The 22617-nt window shown below is 47.0% G+C and overlaps 1 long non-coding RNA gene across 1 annotated transcript in view; it reads left to right on the forward strand.

The window, feature by feature from the left end:
- Positions 1-22617, forward strand: part of LOC126646729 (uncharacterized) — a 32582-nt gene continuing 9965 nt past the window's right edge. Inside the window, exon 1 of the long non-coding RNA XR_007630379.1 lies at positions 1-97. This is a non-coding gene — a long non-coding RNA (uncharacterized LOC126646729). The remainder of the gene's footprint in view (positions 98-22617) is intronic.

Genomic DNA, 22617 nt, shown 5'->3' on the forward strand with positions numbered 1-22617 from the left:
AGCCCAGCATATACCACCCTGCAACACACAACAGGTCCCAGGTTGTTCTGTGGTATTCAGTGGACAGCACCTTCCTATCTGTAGTGTGCCTCCTCCAGTAAGTATGGTTCTCTAGTTATATCGACTGGACTTAAACTTAGGAGGTGGAAAGCCTGGAGTTTCATTGCTCATCCAGATTTCCCTGATGGAAAGTAAAAACTATTATTTCCTGGTGTAAATTTTAATGGTATAAATAATATGGTGTATTATATAGGGCAAGCTTTAGAACTAGTAAATATATTGTGCTTCTTTCCTCCTTTCATAGAATTATACCATAATCTCATGCATTTTTGACAAAAATTGGTACTGGTTTATGATCTGGTCTCTTATCCTATCTATTAACAGCTATTTTACATACATTCAGATGCTTACAGGAAAAGACTTGTCCCAGTTTAAATGAGACAAGGGTCTTTTGCTGAGGATGGATTAGGAGGAAAAGACCCAAACTTCTCTTTCCAAGCAATTATAAATCCAAAATTAACAGGCTTCGATTGAAGAAAAACAAATTATGGAAAAGGGAAAATAACAGCCCTTTATTAAAGGTATGTGTGTATTAACAGGAACACGAAAAAACCAAGTAAAATAACTAAGTAATACTCCTATATCCACCAATAATCCCCTTCAAGAACAAAACCGATAAACCGGTAAAAGGAAAAATAGTTCAATTTCTTGCACCCTTTGGTGCGGTTCCAACCACAGTCAGCAGGGGGCGCCGTCAGGTCACTGGAGATGCAAAATTTGTAATGTCCTGTACCATTCACCAGGTGGCGCTGTTGGGTCACTGAAGGTGCAAAAACTTGTAGTGTCCTATTGTAGTCACCAGGTGGCGCTGTTGGATCACTGGGGAAGTAGAACTTGTGATGTCCAGTGCCTGTCACCAGGCGGCGCTGTGAGATCCTTGGCTGCCGCCAGGTGGGGGGGGAGGAAGAAGGGGAAGGAAAACAACAGCAATAAACCAGAAAGTTCTCCCAATGGAAGAAAACTCACAAACTTCAACTGATTAGGGTCCGTTGTAAGCAGGGTCTGCAGCCAGCCACAACTGAGCCAAGAGCAGCAGCCAGAACTCCCCTCCGACAGGAAAGAGACAAAGGAACCCGGCAGTGTCTGCAGCCCGCAGCCGGCTCTCCTCCAGGGCAGAGAGAGAGAGACTCCCCTCTCCCCCCAACCTCCACCCCCTTCCAGTCACACACCAACCAACCCCCTCCCTTCATTGTCAAGGAAACAAATCGGCCATTAGTGGGCTCCGGCCGATTCTTTTGTTCACCTAATGGGCAATATACAGAGCACACACACACACACGGCAGGGGGGAAGGGGAAGAAAAAATTCTTTTCTAAAATCAGAACTATGACAAGACTTCAAAAGTTCATCAAGTACTATTAGGAATCTCACCTAGAACTTTTATCTGGAAATGGTCCTATAAAATGGTACAGCTATAGCTAGCAACTCTTTATGAAAGACAAGCAAAGAAACAGAGAGGATTGCCCAGTAGTTTGTTCCTTCTGGGATTTTTTAAACGTATACATACGGTTCGTGGGGGGTTTTGGATTCCAATTTGAGAGGAAAAACATGAAGGAGTAGCTCAAGCATATAGAGCTCTTCTACTGAATTGGAGCCCCTGGTGGTCTAGTGGTAAGGGCGCGGCGCTGTCACCGCCGAGACCCGGGTTCGATTCCCGGTCAGGGCCACTCCCGGGCAGATGGAGCTCGTTAACCCTTAAAAAGGCAATCCATCTACATCCTAAGGACCTCGCTGCCACCGTCCAAGCTCGCTTGGCCCCGGCAGATGAACCTTAGGATTAAAGGGTGGGCTCAGTTCCGCGCACACTGTGTCTCACCTAAAAAATCCAATGCGCAGGCTGGAAGGTGTAAAGACCTTCCCCGGATCTTCGCTCGCGAAGACTGGCCATTAATTAATACTGAATAGGTGACAGGCTGTCTGAGAGCTTGTGGATAGGGAACAGAGAAGAGACTAGTAAGGGGGTGATATCATGCTGTGAGCTTCTTAAAGACCATCTGATCAGTGTGAAGAAAGGAACAAGACCTTCTTTAAACAACTGAGGGAAGTCTCCAGATTATAGACCCTGGGTGTTATGGAGGATTTGAAACTTCCTGACATCTGCTGTAAGATTAACAATGGAACAGAAACATCTCAGGAGGTTTCTGAAGGGTGTTGTGGGGGGTGAATGATGATGAAAACTTCTTAATAGAGGTGTTGGATAGGCCAACTTGGGGAATGAACAGCTGAATATGCTGCTCATAAACTAATTGAGGATGTGGCAATCAGTGGCAGTCTTGAGTGGAGATCAAGATCCTGAGGGGAGCAAAGTACAGACCTTGCATTTCAGACCATTTTGTGTGCAGCTTTGGCTTTACCTATTAAACTATATTTATCTCAACCCATGAGTTTTCACACTTTTACCCTTCTTATTATCTTCCCCATACCATTGTGGGGGAGGGAAGCAAGCAAGCAGCTGTTTGGTGTTTAGTTGTTTACTGGGATTACAACATCACAGTCCTTTTTGGTGCCCTTTTTGGGGATCAAAGGGTTTGAGATAATGGCAGGAGTGTATTGGGGGGAACTTATTATATCTGTTTAACAATTGCTGGTTGTAATGCTGACTAATCTGTCCTTGGCATTGGTTTATCTGATCCATCCCATGCTTCCTTTTTTTGCTGTACATCAAATTTGAGACAAGAGCAGGTACAGAGAACAGTTGTTAACAATGGTCTAGAACTTCACCCCTGAACAAGTGTAAGATCCTGATTAAGTGACAGAATGCTTGAAAAAAGAATGCCCTGGCTATGTCAGAGATACAACTTCTCACACTGTTCTAGGGCCTGGTCTACAATTATTGAGAACTATTAATAGAATCATAGAATCACAGAATAAACTAGGTTGGAAAGGACCTCCAAGATCATCAAGTCACACCCTTGATCCAACACCACCATGGTTATTAGGCCATGGTACTCAGTGCCACATCCAGTCTCTTCTTAAAAACCACCAAGGACAGTGAATCCACCACCTCCCTGGGCAGCCCATTCCAATATCTGATTACTCTCTCTGTAAAAAATTTCTCCCTAATATCCAAACTAAACCTCCCCTGGCAGAGTTTAAGACTGTGCCCTCTTGTCCTACTGATGGTTGCCTGGGAGAAGAGACCGATGCCCACTTGGCTACAACCTCCTTTGTTGTAGACAGTGATGAGATCCCCCCTGAACCTCCTCTTCTCCAGGCTGAACAACCCCAGTTCCCTCAGCCTCTCCTCATAGAACTTGTGCTCGAATCCCTTCACCAACCTCATTGTTCTTCTCTGGACCTGTTCCAGCACCTCAGTGTCTTTCCTGAACTGAGGGGCCCAGAAGTGGACACAGTACACCAGGTGTGACCTGACCAGCTGTCCCAGTTTAAATGAGACAAGGGTCTTTTGCTGAGGATGGATTAGGAGGAAAAGACCCAAACTTCTCTTTCCAAGCAATTGTAAATCCAAAATTAAGAGGCTTCTACTGAAGGAAAACAAATTATGGAAAAGGGAAAATAACAGCCCTTTATTAAAAGGTATGTGTGTATTAACAGGAACACGAAAAAAACCAAGTAAAATAACTAAGTAATACTCCTATACCCACCAATAATCCCCTTCAAGAACAAAACCGATAAACCGGCAAAAGGAAAATAGTTCAATTTCTTGCACCCTTTGGTGTGGTTCCAACCACAGTCAGCAATGGGCACCGTCAGGTCACTGGAGATGCAAAATTTGTAATGTCCTGTACCATTCACCAGGTGGCGCTGTTGGGTCACTGAAGGTGCAAAAACTTGTAGTGTCCTATTGTAGTCACCAGGTGGCGCTGTTGGATCACTGAAGGAGTAGAACTTGTAATGTCCAGTGCCCGTCACCAGGCGGCGCTGTGAGATCCTTGGCTGCCGCCAGGTGGGGGGGGGGGAAGAAGGGGAAGGAAAAACAACAGCAATAAACCAGAAAGTTCTCCCAATGGAAGAAAACTCACAAACTTCAGCTGATTAGGGTCTGTTGTAAGCAGGGCCTGCAGCCAGCCACAGCTGAGCCAAGAGCAGCAGCCAGAATTCCCCTCCGACAGGAAAGAGACAAAGAAACCCGGCAGTGTCTGCAGCCCGCAGCAGGCTCTCCTCAGGGCAGAGAGAGGCTCCGCTCCCCCCCCAGCCTCCACCCCCTTCCACTCACACACCCCAGTAGCCCCCCCCAAACTCCTCCCCCTTTGTTGCTAGGAGACTAAATTTGGCCATTAGTGGGTCGGGGCCGATTTCTTTGTTCACCTGATGGCTCATCCACAGAGCACACACGCAGGGGGGAAGGGAAAGAAAAATTCTTTGCTGAAATCAGAACTATGACACCAGCACTGAGTACAGGGGAAGGATCACTTCCCCGCTCCTGCTGGCCACACTGTTCTTGATGCAGGCCAGGATACCATTGGCCTTCTTGGCCACCTGGGCACACTACTGGCTCATGTTCAGCTTCCTATCAATCCAAACTCCCAGGTCCCTTTCCACCTGGCTGCTCTCCATCCACTCTGTCCCCAGCCTGTAGCTCTGCAGGGGGTTGTTGTGGTCGAAGTGCAGGACTCGGCACTTGGCCTTGTTGAACTTCATCCTGTTGGAATCAAACCATCTCTTCAGCTTGTCCAGGTCCCTCTGAAGAGCCCTCCTGCCTTCCAGCAGATCAACACACCCCCCCAACTTGGTGTCATCTGCAAATTTGCTAATGATGGACTCAATCCCCTCATCCAGGTCATCAATAAAGATATTAAACAGAACTGGACCAAACACTGATCCCTGGGGGACACCACTAGTGACCAGCTACCAACTGGATGCAGCACCGTTCACCACCACTCGCTGAGCCCAGCCATCCAGCCAGTTATTCACCCAGCAGAGTGCACCTGTCCAGGCCATGGGCTGCCAGCTTTTCCAGGAGTATGCTACGGGAGACAGTGTCAAAGGTTTTGTTGAAGTCCAGATAGACTACATCCACAGCTTTCCCCTCATTCACCAGTCACCTGATCATAAAAGGAGATCAGGTAGGTCAGACAGGACCTGCCCTTTCTAAACCTATGCTGGCTTGCTCTGATCCCTTGTCCATCATGTAGATGCTGTTTGACTGCACTTAGGATGATATGCTCCACAACCTTACCAGGCCCTGAGATCAAGCTGACAGGTCTGTAGTTCCCCGGGTTCTCCTTGCAGCCCTTTTTGTGTATTGGTGTGACATTTACCAACTTCCAATTATCTGGGACCTCCCCAGTGATCCAGGACTGTAGGTAAATTATGGAGAGTGGCTTGGTGAGCTCTTCTGCCAGCTCCCTCATCACCCTTGGGTGGATCCCATCTTGTCCCATAGACTTGTGAGGATCCAGATGACTCAGTTAGTCACTAACTATTTCCTCCTGGAATACAGGGGGGCTATTCGGCTTTCTGTCCCTGTCTACCATCTCCGGAGGCCAGTTGTCCTGAGGACAACCTGTCTTACTGTTGAAAACTGTGGCAAAGAAGGTGTTAAGTACCTCAATTTTTTCCTCATCTTTGGTGACTATGTTCTCCTGCATTTCCAACAAAGAATGGAGGTTTTTTTTGCCCCTGTTTTTGATGTATTTGTAGAAGCACTTCTTGTTATCCCTAACAGAAGTGGCAAGATTGAGTTCAAATTGTGCCTTTGTCTATTTTCTTTCTACGTGACCTAACTATATTCCGAAATTCTTCATGAACCCTTTTTTCCATACTCGGTAAGTTCTCCTTTTTCCCCTAATTTCCTTCAAAATCTCCCTGTTCAGCCAGACCTGTCGTCTTCCCTGCCGGCTCACCTTTCGGCAGACTGGGACAGCTCCTGTGCATTCAAGACTTCCTTCTTGAAGCATGTCCATCCTTCCTGGACCCCTTTGTTTTCAAAGGCTGTTTCCCAGGATTTCCTCTGAACCAGCCTTCTGAGTAGGCTGAAATCTGCCCTCTGGAAGTCCAGGGTAGAAGTTTTATTGATGGATGTCTTTGTGCCCCTGAGTACTGAAAACTCTATTATTTCATGGTCACTGTGCCCCAGACGGCCTCTGACCACCACATCTCCCACCAGCCCCTCTCTGTTTGTGAACAGCAGGTCTAGCAGGGCCCCTTAAGGAGAGGAGATGGTCTCTGGATCTGAAGACATACAAACAAACACTGTCACTGAACCGGAAACCCAATCCTCAACTACATCAGTTGCTCTGAGATAGTGAAGCCGAGCAAAGGCCTAAAGAGTTAACTTAGAATGCTTACTTAGAGATAGAAGCTAGGTCTTAGGAATTTTAAAGAATGGTACCTTGCATCCCAGAGAACTACATACCCAGATAAGAACACGAAAGAAGAGTTCCTTATGAGATAAGGGGCAAAATAGGGGCATGAGTCCAAGATCTTGCAAAATTCACCACTAGGAAGTCAGCCAAACAGAGAAAGTTGAAGACTTCACGAGGAAGACTCCTAAAATAGGACCCTCTTTGAGGCTGAAGAAACCGGAACGACTACCAGAACAGCACCCCAAAAGAGGGCTCCACCCCAGACTCTGCCCAGACTCCACCTATTATGAATATTGTGATTAGATGTTGCAATTGTATGAATATGCATGTATAGAGGTAATCTCTCACCCAAACTGTATAAATTACCTGACTTTTCACTGATAACTTTGAAGGTAGTTTGTCCAGCAAGAGCTGGCTAGCTTCCCAACGTTGCTCAAATAAATACTTTTTGCTGCTTAAAGACCCAAAACTGTCTCTGAGCAGTTTCATTGCACCTTTTTGGGCATCAATAGTCAAGAAGAAACAATGGAAGCAGAGGTCAACTCGTTTAGTAAGGGAGAAAGCAGCTTCTCCTGAGAGTGAGCAGGAAGGAGAATCAGAAGAGGCAGCCAACAGCAGAGCAGTAACAAGAACAGGAAAGGAAGAGATTGAAGGCATAAACAAGTCAGAAACTACCCTGTCCCTGAATGAGTTGCAAGATATGCCAAAATATTTCAACCATCAATACAACACAGCAGAGAGAAAGCAGTCTAGGACGTTCCTGGAGTGCATGGAAGACAACTTCCTAACACAACTGGTAAATGAGCTTACCAGAGGAGGTACCCTGCTAGACCTGTTTGGGAACAAAGAAGGACTAGTGGGTGATGTGGTGGTCAGTGGCTGTCTTGGGCATAGTGACCATAGTTTTCAATACTGGGTGAAGTAAGGAGGGGCACCATCAGAACTCCCACCTTGGACTTCCGGCTGGCAGCCTGTTTAGGAGATTGATTGGCAGAGTCCCTTGGGAGTCAGTACTGAAGGACAAAGGAGTTCAGGAAGGCTGGATGTGCTTTAAAAAGGAATTGATAAATATTCAGTAGCAGGCTGTGCCCATGTGTAGAAAGACAAATCATTGGGGAAAAAGACTGGCCTGATTAAACAGAGAATTTAGGCTGGAATTTAAGGAAAAAAAGAGAATCTGTCATCTCTGGAAGGAGGGTCAGGAAGGACTATAAGGATGTCACGAGGTCATGTAGGGAGAAGATAAGGACTAAAGCCCAATTAGAACTTGATTTGGCCTCTACAGTTAAAGAGAACAAAAAAGGTTCTATAAACACATCAGCAGCAAAAGGAGGGTCAAGGAGTGTCTCCATCATTTGTTGAATGCAGAGGGTAGTGTAGTAACAGGGGATAAGGAAAAGGCAGAGGTAATTGATGCCTTCTTTGCCTCAGTCTTCGATATCAAGACCAGTTGTCCTCAGGATACCCAGTTCCCTAAGCTGGAAGTTAGGGAAGGGGAGCTGAATGAAACCCCCATGACCCAGAAGGAGATGGTTACTGACCTGCTATGCCAATTAGACACTCACAAGTCTATGGGCCCTGATGGGATCCACCCCAGAGTAATGAGGGAACTGGCGAAAGAACTTGCCAAACCACTCTCAATCACCAGCAGTCCTAGTTAACTGGAAAAGTTCCAGCTGACTGGAAATTAGCAAATGTGACACCTATCTACAAGAAGAGGTGAAAGGATTATCTGTGAAACTACAGGCCTGTGAGCCTTACCTGGGTTCTGGGCAAGGTTATGGAAGAGATCATCCTGAGTGCCATTACATGGCACATGCAGGACAACCAGGGGATTAAGCCCAGACAACATGGATTGATGAAAGGAAGGTCCTGCTTGACTAACCTGATCTCCTTCCATGACTAGGTGACCCACTTAGTAGATGAGGCTGTGGATGTTTTCTATCCAGACTTCAGTAAAGCATTTGACACCATGTCCCACAGTATCCACCTAGAAAACCTGGCTGATGGTGGCTTGCATGGGTGGAGTCTTAAATGGGTGAAAAACTGGTTGGATGTCCAGGCCTGGAGAGTTTTGGTGAATGGCGCTAAAGTCAGTTGGCGACCAGTCGCTAGTGGTATTCCCGAGGTCTCAGTTTTGGGGCCAGTCCTGTTTAGCATCTTTCTTGATGATCTGGACATGGAGACTGAGTGCATCCTCAATAAATTTGCAGATGACACCAAGCTAGGTGGGAGTGTTGATCTGTTCAAGTGTAGGAAGGCTCTATAGAGAGACCTGGACAGACTCGAGCAATTGACTAAGGATAACTGCATGAGGTTCAATAAAGTGAAATGCTGGGTCCTGCATTTGGGTCACAGCAACCCCATGCAGTGCTACAGGCTGGGGTAGACGTGGTTTGAGAGCTGTTCAGCAGAAAGGGACCTGGGGGTGCTGATTGATAGATGGCTCAGTATGAGCCAGTAGTGTGCTCAGGTGGCCAAGAAGGCCAGTGGTATCTTGGCCTGTATCAAGAATAGTGTAGTCAGCAGGACTAGGGAAGTGATTGTCGTCCTGTACTCAGAATTGGTGAGGCCACACCTGGAGTACTGCATTCAGTTTTGGGCCCCTCACTGTAAAAAGGACATTGAGGTTCTGGAGCATGTCCAGGGAAGGGCAACAAGGCTCATGAAGGGTCTAGGAAACTTGTCTTACAAGGAACAGCTGAGGGAGCTGAGTTTGTTTAGTCTCAAGAAAAAGAGGCTCAGGAGGTCCTCATTGCTCTCTCCAACTACCTGAAAGGAGGTTGTAGTGAGGTGGGGGTCAGTCTCTTCTACTGTGCCTAAGATGTTGTTTTGAGTAGTGGCATAATTTATGGGGTATGTTTTTAGCTGTACAGTAGTTGCTTCCACCATGGTGAGTATGTAGTGCTTGCCTTGCCATGTTCATGGCAGTAGTCTAATACAGTCAATTTGCCAGACCTTGTCAAAACCCAGCCACTGCCCTCTATTCCAGGGAGACGAGACTTGTGTGGCTTGCTTGATTGCAACATGTTTCACATTCATGGGTAACCTGCATGATGACCTCCGTGGTCAGGTCCATCACTCAATCACGAACCCATCTGTATGCTGCATTTTAATCTGGGCCATTTGTGACCTGGATATAGAATGATAGAATTATTTAGGTTGGAAAAGACCTTTAAGATCATTGAGTTCAACCATACACACTGCCAAGTCTTCCACTAAACCATGTCCCCAAGTGCCACATCTACATATCTTTTAAATACCTCCAGGGATGATGACTCAACCAGTTCCATGGGCAGCCTGTTCCAATGCTTGACACCCCTTTCCATGAATAAATTTTCCCTAATAACTAAACTAAACCTCCCCTGGGGCAACTTGGGACCATTTCCTATCATCCTGTCAATTGCTACCTGGGAAAAGAGACGGACACCCACCTGGCTACATCCTTTTTTCAGGTAACTGTAAAGAGCAATAAAGTCTCCCCTCAGCCTCCTTTTCTCCAGACTAAGCAACCCCAGTTCCCTTAACCGCTCCTCATAAACTTGTTCGCTAGACCCTGCATCAGCTTCATTGTCTTTCTTTGGGCCTACTCCAGCACCTCAGTGTGTTTCATTCCTCTCTCCCTACATGTCCTGATGTTTCATGGGCCCATTGAGCTACAAATAACTCCCCCTTATGCTCCCAGTCTAAGTCCACCTGAGATACTTCAATTTTGGTAGTTTTCTCTACCTGTTCATTGTTTTGATGTTCTTCAGTGGCACAGTTCTTGGGCATGTGAGCATCTACATGACATACCTTTAAACATTCCGTTTCGCTCCAGCGTGAGGTTTCCCTTAGGGTCACAAATCTCCAGCACTAACAGCATGGATCTCTCACTGAGATCCCAAAGCTTATCAGAGCCGTTCTCGCTCTGGCATAAGCATCGTCCCCTTCAAGGGTCACAAAGTCTTCAACAGGACTCTGCCTCACCTCAGGTCTCTCATGAAGTCTTGGCTTCTTCATGCATCAGCTTATTCCAGTGAAGGTTTCTCCACGAGCAACATGGGAGTTTCCTCACCCCAACAAACTTCCATAGGTGGCAGGGATTTATTTTTCAGTCTTTACTCTGCTGAAGGGAGAGAGTGAAAGGGGGAAGAAGCAAGCCCCCCCCCTTTGCAATTCTCTCTCCTGTTGCAGCTTCAGCTGCCAGCTTCGACCTTGGACACTCTGTTATCTCTTTGCTGGAATTTCTTCCACAATAGTTTCTTCGTCCAAGCAATTAGTCTTTTAAACTTTTTTTTTCTTCACTCTCTTACAAGAGAGAAGGGAGGCTTCAGTGCCGCACCTACCCCCCAGCCCAAACCAGGAGAGGAGGGGACCTTGGCCCTCCTCGGGCCTGCCGTCTCTCTTCTACATGGCTGCCACTCCTAATTTTTTAACTGCACCACAAGCCTTCTCTTCCGTTTTCTTAAAATATGTAATTACCAAAGGCGTTACTGAGAGTTTTAATTGGCTTCTTGTCCGGAAATTTACCTGGAAAAAACCATTCTCAGCCCCAGGGGCTGGCAGTCTGGGCAAAACCATGACAGGCGCACAGGTAGTATTTGTCTCAGTTCCTGTACTTGCTGGAATGAATGAGGACATGAATGAGGAAAAGAGTAGGAAAGCCTACCTTATCAATAGAAGGCTAAAGGATTGGTGCCACCATCAAAATTTTGGGTTTTTTGACCATGGGGCAAACTCCACAGTACCCAGTCTTCTTAAATGAGATGGGCTTTATGTATCTAGGAGGGGCTAAAGGACTGTAGCCCATAAGTTAGCGGGGCTCATCAGGAGGGCTTTAAACTAGGTTTGAAGGGGGAAGGGATTGAATCCAGGCTCTCCAAAGAGAAGCCCAGGGATGAAAAGCCCGAGTTAAGAGTAAAACCAGCAGCCCAGCTGAAGTGCATGTACCCTAATGCACACAGCAGGGGCAACAAACAGGAGGAACTGGAAACCATTGTGCAGCAGGAAAACTATGACATAGTTGCCATCACAGAAATGTGGTGGGATGACTCGCATGACTGGAGTGCTGCCATGGATGGTTACAAGCTCTTCAGAAAGGATAGGCAGGGTAGGAGAGGTGGAGGGGTGGCTCTATATGTTAGAGAGTCCCTTGACTCTGTAGAACTTGAGGTCACCAATGATAAGGTTGAGTGCCTGTGGATCAGAATCAGGGGGAAGGCCAACAAGGCTGACATCCTAATGGGAGTCTGTTATAGACCACCCAACCAGGATGATGAAGGGGATGAATTATTCTACAAGCAGTTGGCAGATGTCTCAAAATCACCAGCCCTCGTTCTTGTGGGAGACTTCAACCTGGCAGATATCTGCTGGGAGCTCAACACGGCAGAGAAGAGGCAGTCTAAGAAATTCCTGGAGTGTATAGAGGATAATTTCCTGCTCCAGCTGGTAAATGAACCTACTAGGGGTGGGGCCCCACTAGACCTGTTGTTTACAAAAACAGAGGGGCTGGTGGGAGATGTAGTGGTCGGAGGCCGTCTGGGCCACAGTGACCATGAAATAATAGAGTTTGCAATACTCAGGGATACAAGGGAGGCCATCAATAAAACCTCCACACTGGACTTCCAGAGGGCAAATTTTGGCCTGTTCAGAAGACTGGTCCAGAACATACCCTGGGAAAAAACCCTTGAAAACAAGGGGGTACAGGAGGGATGGACGTGCTTCAAGAAGGAAGTCTTGAGTGCACAGGAACAGGCTGTACCAGTGTGCCAAAAGGCAAGCCGGTGAGGTAGACGACCAACTTGGTTGAACAGGGAGATTCTGAAGGAAATCAGGGATAAAAAGAGAGTTTACAGACTATGGAAAATAGGACTGGCTACTCAGGATGAGTTTAGGAGTATAATTAGGTTACGCAGAAAGAAAATTAGAGAGACAAAAGCGCGATTTCAAGACAATTTGGCTACTTCTGTTAAGGATAACAAAAAGCACTTCTATAAATACATTAATAACAAAAGGAGGGGCAAGGAAAACCTCCATTCCTTGTTGGACTTTGGGGAGGAACATAGTTAACAGGGATGAGGAGAAGGCTGAGGTACTTAACACCTACTTTGCCTCAGTATTCACCAGTAGGACAGGTGGCCCTCAGGACAACTGGCCTCTGGAGCCAGTAGACAGGGACAGGAAGTCAAACAGCCCCCCTGTATTCCAGGAGGAAATAGTCAGTGACTTACTGAACGACCTGGATCCACACAAGTCCATGGGACCAGATGAGATCCATCCTAGGGTGATGAGGGAGCTGGCAGAAGAGCTTGCCAAGCCGCTCTCCATCATTTACCTACAGTCCTGGATCACTGGGGAGGTCCCAGACGATTGGAAATCGACCAATGTCATGCCGATCTACAAAAAGGGCTGCAAGGAGGACCTGGGAAACTACAGGCCTGTCAGCCTGACCTCAGTGCCTGGCAAGGTTATGGAGCAGATCATCCTGAGTGCAATCACACAGCACCTACAGGATGGACAAGGGATCAGAGCCAGCCAGCATGGGTTTAGGAGGGATAGGTCCTGTTTGACCAACCTGATCTCCTTTTATGATCACATGACCCGCCTGGTGGATGAGGGGAAGGCTATGGATGTAGTCTATCTGGACTTCAGCAAAGCCTTTGACACTGTCTCCCATAATATACTCCTGAAAAAGCTGGTAACCCACAGCTTGGACAGGGACACTCTGTGCTGGGTGAAGAACTGGCTGGATGGCCAGGCACAGAGAGTGCTGGCGAATGGGGCTGCATCCAGTTGGCGGCCAGTCACTAGTGGTGTCCCCCAGGGGTCAGTGCTGGACCCAGTCCTGTTTAACATCTTTATCAATAATTTAGATGAGGGGATTGAGTCCATCATTAGCAAATTTGCAGACGACACTAAGTTGGGAGGGAGTGTCGACCTACTGGAAGGCAGGAGGGCTCTGCAGAGGGACCTGGATAGGCTGGAGAGTTGGGTTGATTCCAACAGGATGAAGTTCAACAAGGCCAAGTGCCGAGTCCTGCACTTTGGCCACAACAACCCCCTGCAGAGCTACAGGTTGGAGACAGAGTGGCTGGAGAGCAGCCAGGTGGAAAGGGATCTGGGGCTACTGATTGACAGGAAGCTAAACATGAGCCAGTAGTGTGCCCAGGTGGCCAAGAAGGCCAATGGCATCCTGGCCTGCATCAAGAACAGTGTGGCCAGCAGGAGCAGGGAAGCAATCCTTCCCCTGTACTCAGCACTGGTGAGGCCACACCTTGAGTACTGTGTTCAGTTCTGGACCCCTCAGTTCAGGAAAGATATTGAGGTGCTGGAACAGGTCCAGAGAAGAGCAACCAGGCTGGTGAAGGGACTCGAGCACAAGTCCTATGAGGAGAAGCTGAGGGAGCTGGGGTTGTTTAGTCTGGAGAAGAGGAGGCTCAGGGGTGACCTCATCACTCTCTTCAACTACCTGAAAGGAGGTTGTAGCCAAGTGGGCATTGGTCTCTTCTCCCAGGCAATCAGCAGCAGGACAAGAGGGCACAGGCTTAAGCTCTGTCAGGGGAGGTTTAGGTTGGATATTAGAAAGAAGTTCTTTACAGAGGGAGTGATCAGGCATTGGAATGGCCTGCCCAGAGAGGTGGTGGATTCACTGTCCCTGGAGGTCTTTAAGATGAGGCTGGATGTGGTACTGAGTGCCATGGTCTAGTAATCACAGTGGGGTTGGATGAAGGGTTGGACTTGATGATATTGGTCTCTTCCAACCCAGTTAATTCTATGATTCTATGATTTGAGTCCATTGCATGATTAACACTCTCCACTTACTCCATGTGACATCAGTTGCATGATGTGTAGAAGGGATGTTTCTTTTGAACATACAGTGTAACATGGGCAATTGTGGTGCCAAGATCAGACATGCTTCTGTACCAAGAACTTCTGAAGTGACTTGAACCCCCTCATATGCTACTAGTATCTCTCAGTCAGCGTGTAGTGGGTTTCTGATCCTCAATAACCCCAACTCCAAAACCCTTGACAGCAACCTTGGGTTTCTCCTGGTGTTTTCTACCAGAGGCTCCAGTTGAGACCATGCTCCCTGGCTGCAGTGTAGAGTACATTTTACATGTCTGGTCCTGTCCAAACAGGCCCAAGAGGTACCACACGAGCTATTTTCTTTGATCTACTTAAAGCCTTGTCATTGCTCAAGGCCCCACTCAAAATGGTTCTTCACTCAATAGAGGGGGCTCACAAACTGAAACATGCATTCTCCAGAACCCCACAAGGCCTTGGAAAGCCTGTTTTTCATTCTTGTTAGCTGCTAGAGACATAGTTGGTATAGAATCATGGAATGGCTTGGGTTGGAAGGCACCTTAAAGATCATCTAGTTCCAATCCCCCCACCATGGACAAGGACGCTATGCACTAGATCAGGTTGCTTAGGGCCCCATCCAATCTGGCCTTGAACACCTTCAGGGATGGGGAATTCACAACTTATCTGAGCAACCTGTTCCAGTGCCTCACTACCCTCTATGTAAAGAACTTCTTCCTAACATCTAAGTTAAATCGCCCCTCTTTTAGTTTAAAACCATCCCGCCTTGTCCTATCACTATCTACCTGTGAAAAAAGTCCCTCTCCATCTTTCCTGTAGGCTCCCTTTAGGTACTGGAAGGCCACAACTAGGTCTCTCCAGAGCTTTCTCTTCTCCAGGCTGAAAAGCCCTAGCTCTCTCAGCCTGTCTTTGTAGGAGAGGTGCTCCAACCCTCTGATCATCTTTGTGGTCCTCCTCCAGACCTGCTCTAACAGGTCTATGTTTTTCATGTTCTGAGGACTCCAGAGCCAGATGCAGTACTCCAGGTGGGGTCTCACAAGAGAAGAGTAGAGTGGGAAAATCACCTCCCTTGACCTGCTGGCCACACTTCTTTTGATACAGCCCAGGATGTAGTCAGACTTCTGGACTGCAAGTGCACACTGTTGGCTTATGTCCAGCTTTTCATCGACCAGAACACCCAAGTCCTTCTCTGCAGAACTGCTCTCAATAAGTTCTTTCAGTCTGTGCTCATCTCTGGGATTGCCCTGACCCAGGTGCAGCACCTTGCACTTGGACTTGTTGAATCTCATGAAGTTCTCATGGGCCCACTTCTGAGGTTTGTCCAGGTCCCCCTGGATGGCATCCCATCCTTCTGTTGTGTCAACTACACCCCTCAGCTTGGTGTCATCTGCAAACTTGCTGAGGGTGCACTTAATCTCACTATCTATGTCATTGATCAAGATATTAAAGAGCACCGGTCCCAAGACAGAGCCCTGAGGGACACCACTCATCACTGGTCTCCACCTGGAAATAGAGTCATTGACCGCAAGTCTATGGCTGCATCCATCCATCCAGTTCCTTATCCACTGAATAGTCGATGCATCAAATCCATGTCTCTCCAATTTAAAGATAAGGGTGTTGTGTGGGACCATGTCAAAAGCCTTACAGAAGTCTTGGTAGATGACATTGGTCAGTCTTCCCGTGAAAACTGTTGCTGTCACTCCGTCATAGAAGGCCACCTGATTGATCAGGCATGATCTGCCCTTAGTGAAACCATACTGGCTGTCTCGGATCACTTCCTTGTCTTGCATGTGATTTAACATTGCTTCCATGAGTATCTGCTCCATGATCTTCCCAGGCACAGAGGTGAGACTCACCGATCTGTAGTTCTCCAGGTCTTGCTTTCTCCCCTTTTTAAAAATAGGAGCAATGTTTCCCTTTTCCAGTCACCTGGGACTTCACCTGACCACCATGACTTTTCAAAAATGATGGAGTAGCTTGGCAACAACATCAGGCAGTTCTCTCAGGACCCTGGGATGCATCTCATCAGGCCCCATAGATTTATGGCTATTTGGTTTCATCAAGTGGTCTCGAACCTGCTCTTTGCTTACAGTGGGAGGGACTTGCCTCCCCCAACCCCCACCTAGGGGTTCAGGGCTTAAGGGATGTGGGAAACCTGACTGCCAATGAAGACTGAGGCAAAGAACTCATTGAGTACCTCAGCCTTCTCTTGTTGAATCTGTTGCTATCAGTTGTCCTTTCTCATTTTTCAGGGGTACACTCTTCTCGGCCTTTCTTTTCTGACCTACGTACTTATAGAATGTCTTCTTGTTATTCTTCACATTCTTTGCCAAGTTCTGTTCCAACTCTGCCTTAGCTTTCCTGACCCCATCCTTACACATCCGAACCATATCCCTGTACTTTCCCCAGGCCACCTGTCCCTGTTTCCACTGGCTGTGCATTTCCTTCTTCCTCCTCAGTTTGAGGAGCAAATTCTTGCTCAGGCATGCTGGTTTTCTGCCTGCCCTGCTTGATTTCTTATACATGGAGATGGAGAGCTCTTGTGCACAGGCTCTCAACCTGTTCATGGTTGTTTCTCAGAGACAGCTCTTCACAATCTATCCATTCCTTAACATAGAGGGCAGCACCTCTGCCCCTCCTTCCCAGCCTATCTCTTCTGAAAAGCCTTGTAGACCTCAATTTAAGTGTTCCAGTTCTGTGATTTTATTGATCTCATGTATATCTTGTGGATCACATCCATAGGGACATGATGACATCTATCCTGCCATTTTACTCCCATGAACTGAATCTCCTGTGCAGGTCCCTTGACCTTGCTTCTCTTTATGATGAAGTCAGCTTTCAGAAGAATCTAAATTACTCTTTTTTCCTTTTTAAAACACTTTGTTACCCCACGTGATCATGCCATGGATGTATTGTACATGTTCAGAGGCATCACCCTGTTCCAGTATAGTTTGTATTAGTTCATGACAAATGGTAGGACTGTGTTTCTACCCCAGGGGCAGTCGATTCCAGGTATATTGGACACCCTTGCATGTGAAAGCAAACTGTGGCCTTCATTCTTCTGCCAAAGGCATTGAGAAAAATGCATTGAAAATGTCAATTGTAACATACCACTTGGCTACCTTTGACTCCACATCTTTCACTCTCCTTCTCCCTCTCTGTACCTGCATCATTCTCTCTCTTCCACTGCATCTGTATGCCGATCTCTATGTCACGTTCTGCATTTGTGTGTGTGTGTCTCCCTGTCTCTCTTCCTCTGTGTCTGTGCTCATTTCTCTATCTGCATCTGAGTCAGCATAGACTCATAGAATCATAGATTCATTAAGGTTGGAAAAAACCTCTAAGATCAACTCCAAACATCAAACTAGCGCCACCACCGTGTTCAACACTAAACCATGTCCTCAAGTGTGTTATCCACACATTTTCTGAACATTTCCAGTGATGGTGACTCCACCACTTCCCTGGGCAACCTGTTCCAATGCTTGACAACCCTTTCTGTGAAGGAATTGTTCCTAATGTGTAATCTAAACCTTCCCTATCACAACTTGGAGCCATTTCCTATTGTCCTGTTAATTTTTACCTGGGAAAAGAGACTGAAGCCCACTTTACTACAACCTCCTTTCAGGTAGTTGTGGAGAGCAATAAGGTTACCCTCAGTCTCCTTTTCTTCAGGCTAAACAACCCCAGTTCCCTCAACCTCTCCTCATAAGACTTGTGCTCCAGACCCTTCACCAGCTTCCTTGCCCTTCTCTGGACATACTCCAGCACCTCAATGTCTTTCTTGTAGTGAGGGGCCCAAAACTGAACCCAGTACTCAAGGTACAGCCTCACCAGTGCTGAGTACAGGGGGACAATCATCACTTTCCTAGTCCTACTGGCCACACTATTTTTGATACAGGCCAGGATGCCATTGGCCTTCTTGGTCACCTGGGCACACTGCTGGCTCATGTTCAGCTGCTGTTAACCAGCACCCCCAGGTCCTTTTCCACCGGTCAGTTTTTCAACCACTCTTATACTCTATAAGAGTGATTATTACACCCAATACTCTAGCGCCTGCAGGGGGTTCTTGGGACCCAAGTGCAGAACGCTGCACTCGACCTTGTTGAACCTTATACAATTGGCCTCAACCCATCAATCCAGCCTGTCCAGATCCCCATGTAGATCCTTCCTACCCTCAATCAGATCAGTGCTCCTGCCAAGTTGGTTTCATCTGCGAACTTGCTGAGGGTGCACTCCACCCCCTCCTCTAGATCATCGATGAAGATATTAAACAGGACCAGTCCCAATACTGAGCCCTGGAGAACACCACTCATGACCAGTCGCCAACTGAATGTAACTCCATTCACCACCACTCTCTGGGCCTGGCTACCCATCCAGGTTTTTACCTAGTGAAAAGTGCACTCATCCAAGCTATGAGCAGTTAGTTTCTCCAGGAGAGTTCTGTGGGAGACTGTTTCAAAAGCTTTACTAAAATCTAGGTAGATAACACCCACAGCCTTTCCTTCATGCAAGGGTCACCTTATCATAGAAGGAGGTGAGGTTTGTCAAACAGGACCTTCCTTTCATGAACCCATGCTGGTTGGGCCTGATCAACTGGTTGTCCTGCACCTGTGGCATGATGGCACTAAATATGATCTGCTCCATGACTTTCCTGGGCACTGAGGTCAAGCTGACAGGCCTGTTATTCCCCAGATTCTACTTCCAACTCTTCTTGTAGATGGGCACCACATTTACTAAATTCCAGTCACCTGTAACATCCCTGGTTGACCAGGACTGTTGGTAAATGATTGAAGGTGACTTGATGAGCACTCCCTCCAGCTCCCTCAGTACTCTTGGGTGGATCCCATCCAGCCCAATGGACTTGTGCAGGACTAAATGGCACAGCAGGTCACTGACCATTCCATCCTGGATTACTGGGGCTTCATTCTGCTCCCCATCCCCGTCTTCCATCTCAGGGGGCTAGGTACCTTGAGGACAACTGGTCTTACTAGACTGAGGCAAAGAAGGCTTTAAGTACCTCAGCCTTTTCCTCATCCTTTGTCACTGTTTCCCCCCACATCCAGTAAAGGACAGAGATTCTCCTTGTCCCTGTTTTTGTTGTTGATGTATTTGTCGAAACACTTTTTGTTGTCTTTTACAGTAGTGGCCAGATTAAGTTCTAGTTGGGTTTTGGCCCTTCAGATTTTCTCACAACATCCTTGTAGTCCTCCTAAGTTGCCTGTCCCTTTTCCCCAAAGTGGTAAACTCTCCTTTTCTCCCTGAGTTCCAGCCAAAGTTCTCTGTTCTGCCAGGTCTGTCTTCTTCCCCACTGACTGGTCTTTCAGCACATGGGGATGGCCTGTTCCTGTACCTTAAGAATTTCCTTCTTAAAGAATGTCCAGTCTCCCAAAGGACTCTCTCAAGCAGTCTTCTAAACAGGACAAAGTGTGCCCTTTGGAAGTCCATTGTGGCAGTTCTGTTGACCCTTCTCCTTACTTCTCTGAGAATTGAAAACTCATCATTTCATGGTCACTTTTCCCAAGATGACATCTGACCAATCCTTCTCTGTTCACAAACAGGTCCAGTAGGGCACATCTCCTTGTTGGCTTGCTTACCAGTTGTGTCAGGAGGCTTTCTTCCACACACTCCAGGAACCTCCTGGACTGTTTTCTCTCTGCTGTGTTGTATTTCCAGCAGACATCTGGTAAGTTGAAGTCCCCCATGAGAACAAGGGCCAGCAATTGCAAGATTTCTCCCAGGTGTTTATGGAATATTTCACCTTCCTTTTTGTTGTAGTATGTTGAGGACGACCAAGAAATAAAAACTAGGTACCTTTATGATGATGGCCGACATTCAGCTTTTATTGTTTCGTCCAGTATATTACTTCTTGTTCTCACACATATGCACTGCACACTCTGTACAGAATCTTACATACCATACTATTCTTAGCTCTGTATCTATAATTTATTACTAACCTTTGCATATAATTGGATATTCAGTTCTTATTTACATTCCTCTCTCACTGGTCAGTTCCGGCACCTTCCCAAGTCCTCCATGATCTCTGTGAATTTCCTCAGGGAAATGGCCTCAAAATGTCTAAGTCAAAATCCTTCACCTCTGTATACTTCATCAGGGGCTCCATGGGCTCCCCGCTCATCCCAACACCTTTTCATCCTGGTTGGGTGGTCTATAACAAACTCCCACAAGGATATCTGCCTTATTGGCCTTCCCCCAGATTCTTACCCTTCCCCCAGATTCTTACCCATAAACATTTGTCCCAGTTTAAATGAGACAAGGGTCTTTATGCTGAGGATGGATTAGGAGGAAAAGACCCAAACTTCTCTTTCCAAGTAATTATAAATCCAACATTAAGAGGCTTCGATTGAAGGAAAACAAATTATGGAAAAGGGAAAATAACAACCCTTTATTAAAAGGTATGTGTGTATTAACAGGAACACCAAAAAAAACAAAACAAAACAAAAAAAACACAAACAAACAAAAAAAAGTAAAATAACTAAATAATACTCCTATACCCACCAATAATCCCCTTCAAGAACAAAACCAATAAACCGGTAAAAGGAAAATAGTTCAATTTCTTGCACCCTTTGGTGCGATTCCAACCACAGTCAGCAGGGGGCGCCGTCAGGTCACTGGAGATGCAAAATTTGTAATGTCCTGTACCATTCACCAGGTGGCGCTGTTGGGTCACTGAAGGTGCAAAAACTTGTAGTGTCCTATTGTAGTCACCAGGTGGCGCTGTTGGATCACTGAAGGAGCAGAACTTGTAATGTCCAGTGCCCGTCACCAGGCGGCGCTGTGAGATCCTTGGCTGCTGCCAGGTGGGGGGGGGGGAAGAAGGGGAAGGAAAAACAACAGCAATAAACCAGAAAGTTCTCCCAATGGAAGAGAACTCACAAACTTCAGCTGATTAGGGTCCGTTGTAAGCAGGACCTGCAGCCAGCCACAGCTGAGCCAAGAGCAGCAGCAAGAACTCCCCTCCGACAGGAAAGAGACAAAGAAACCCGGCAGTGTCTACAGCCCGCAGCAGGCTCTCCTCAGGGCAGAGAGAGAGACTCCCCTCTCCCCCCAACCTCCACCCCCTTCCAGTCACACACCAACCAACTCCCCCCCTTCGTTGTCAAGGAAACTAATCTCGACCATTAGTGGGCTCGGGCCTATTCTTTTGTTCAACTAATGACCCATATACAGAGCACACACACGGCAGGGGGAAAGGAAAGAAAATTTCCTTGCTAAAATCGGAACTATGACAACATTCAACTCTATTGGCACAATTATCAAGCTCCAGACAATTGAAACACTCCGTAACATAGAGGGCTACCATATGCATATGTCTCTATGCACATGAATCTCTTTCTTTCCACCTCTGCCTCTGTGCATGTCTCTGTGTCTGCATGTGTCTCTATTCCACCTCATCTATGTGCTGTTGCTTCTTTCAGTATCTATGTATATGCAGGTATCTGTCTCTCTTCTACTAGGTCTGTGCATGTGCATACCACTGTTGATCTCTCAGTATTTCCTTGTGTCTGAGCATGTGCACATATCTCTGCATTTGTGTGCATGTGCTTCTGTCTCTATTCCTTTGCACCTGTGTGCACACCTCCCTTTTTCTCTTTGTACCTGTGTGCTCTAGTCTGTGTATGTGCACACTCATCTCTGTCTTCTCCTCTCTGTTTCTCACGTGTTTCTCTTTCTCTGTGTCTGTGTGCATGCATGTCTTTGTTTCTCTCTACTCTGCATCTGTACACATGTGCACCTCACTGTCTCTACCTGTCTGCATATGCCTGTGACTGTCTCCCCCTTCTGCATTTGTCTGCACAAGCATCTGTTGGTCACTCTTCCTATGCATCTGTGCATATATGCATCTTTGTCTCTACTCCTGTATGCACATCTCTTTGACTCTCTTTGCCGGTGCCTCTCCTCCCCAATTCTGTGCCTATGTGTGCACACGTCTCTGTCTCTCTCTGCATGTGTGCATGTCTCTGTATCTCTTTGTCTCTGCATTTGTATGCCTGTGTCTGTCTCTTCCTCTGCATCTCTGCATGCCCATCTCTCCTCCTTTGTGTCTGTACATGCATGTCTCTGTGTCTGTGTACACATGCTCCTCTGTCTCTCCCCTCCTGTCCTCATACCTGTCTCTCTGTCTCTCCATCTGCGTGCACATGCCTTTTTCTCGCTCTGTCTGAACATGTGCATCTCTCTGCATCTCTCTGCATCTCTCTTCCTCTGCAACTGCACATGCATCTCTGTCTCTTCTCCCTTGTGTCTATGTGCATGCCCATGTCTGTGTGTGTGTACCTCTGTCTCTTTTTCTCTTTTCTTTCCTCGGTGTCTTTGCTCATGCCTTTGTCTTTCTTCCCTATGCATCTGTGTACATGTGCACCTGTCTCTGTATGTTTCTGTCTCTCTGCATCTGTGCATGCCCACATCTATCTTCCTCCGTGTTTGTGTGCATGAGCATCTCTTAGTTGCTCTTTCTCTGCTTCTGTG

The sequence above is a fragment of the Myiozetetes cayanensis genome, unplaced genomic scaffold, assembly GCF_022539395.1.
Source record: "Myiozetetes cayanensis isolate MyiCay16 unplaced genomic scaffold, myiCay2020 scf380, whole genome shotgun sequence".
Taxonomy (NCBI): Eukaryota; Metazoa; Chordata; class Aves; order Passeriformes; family Tyrannidae; genus Myiozetetes; species Myiozetetes cayanensis.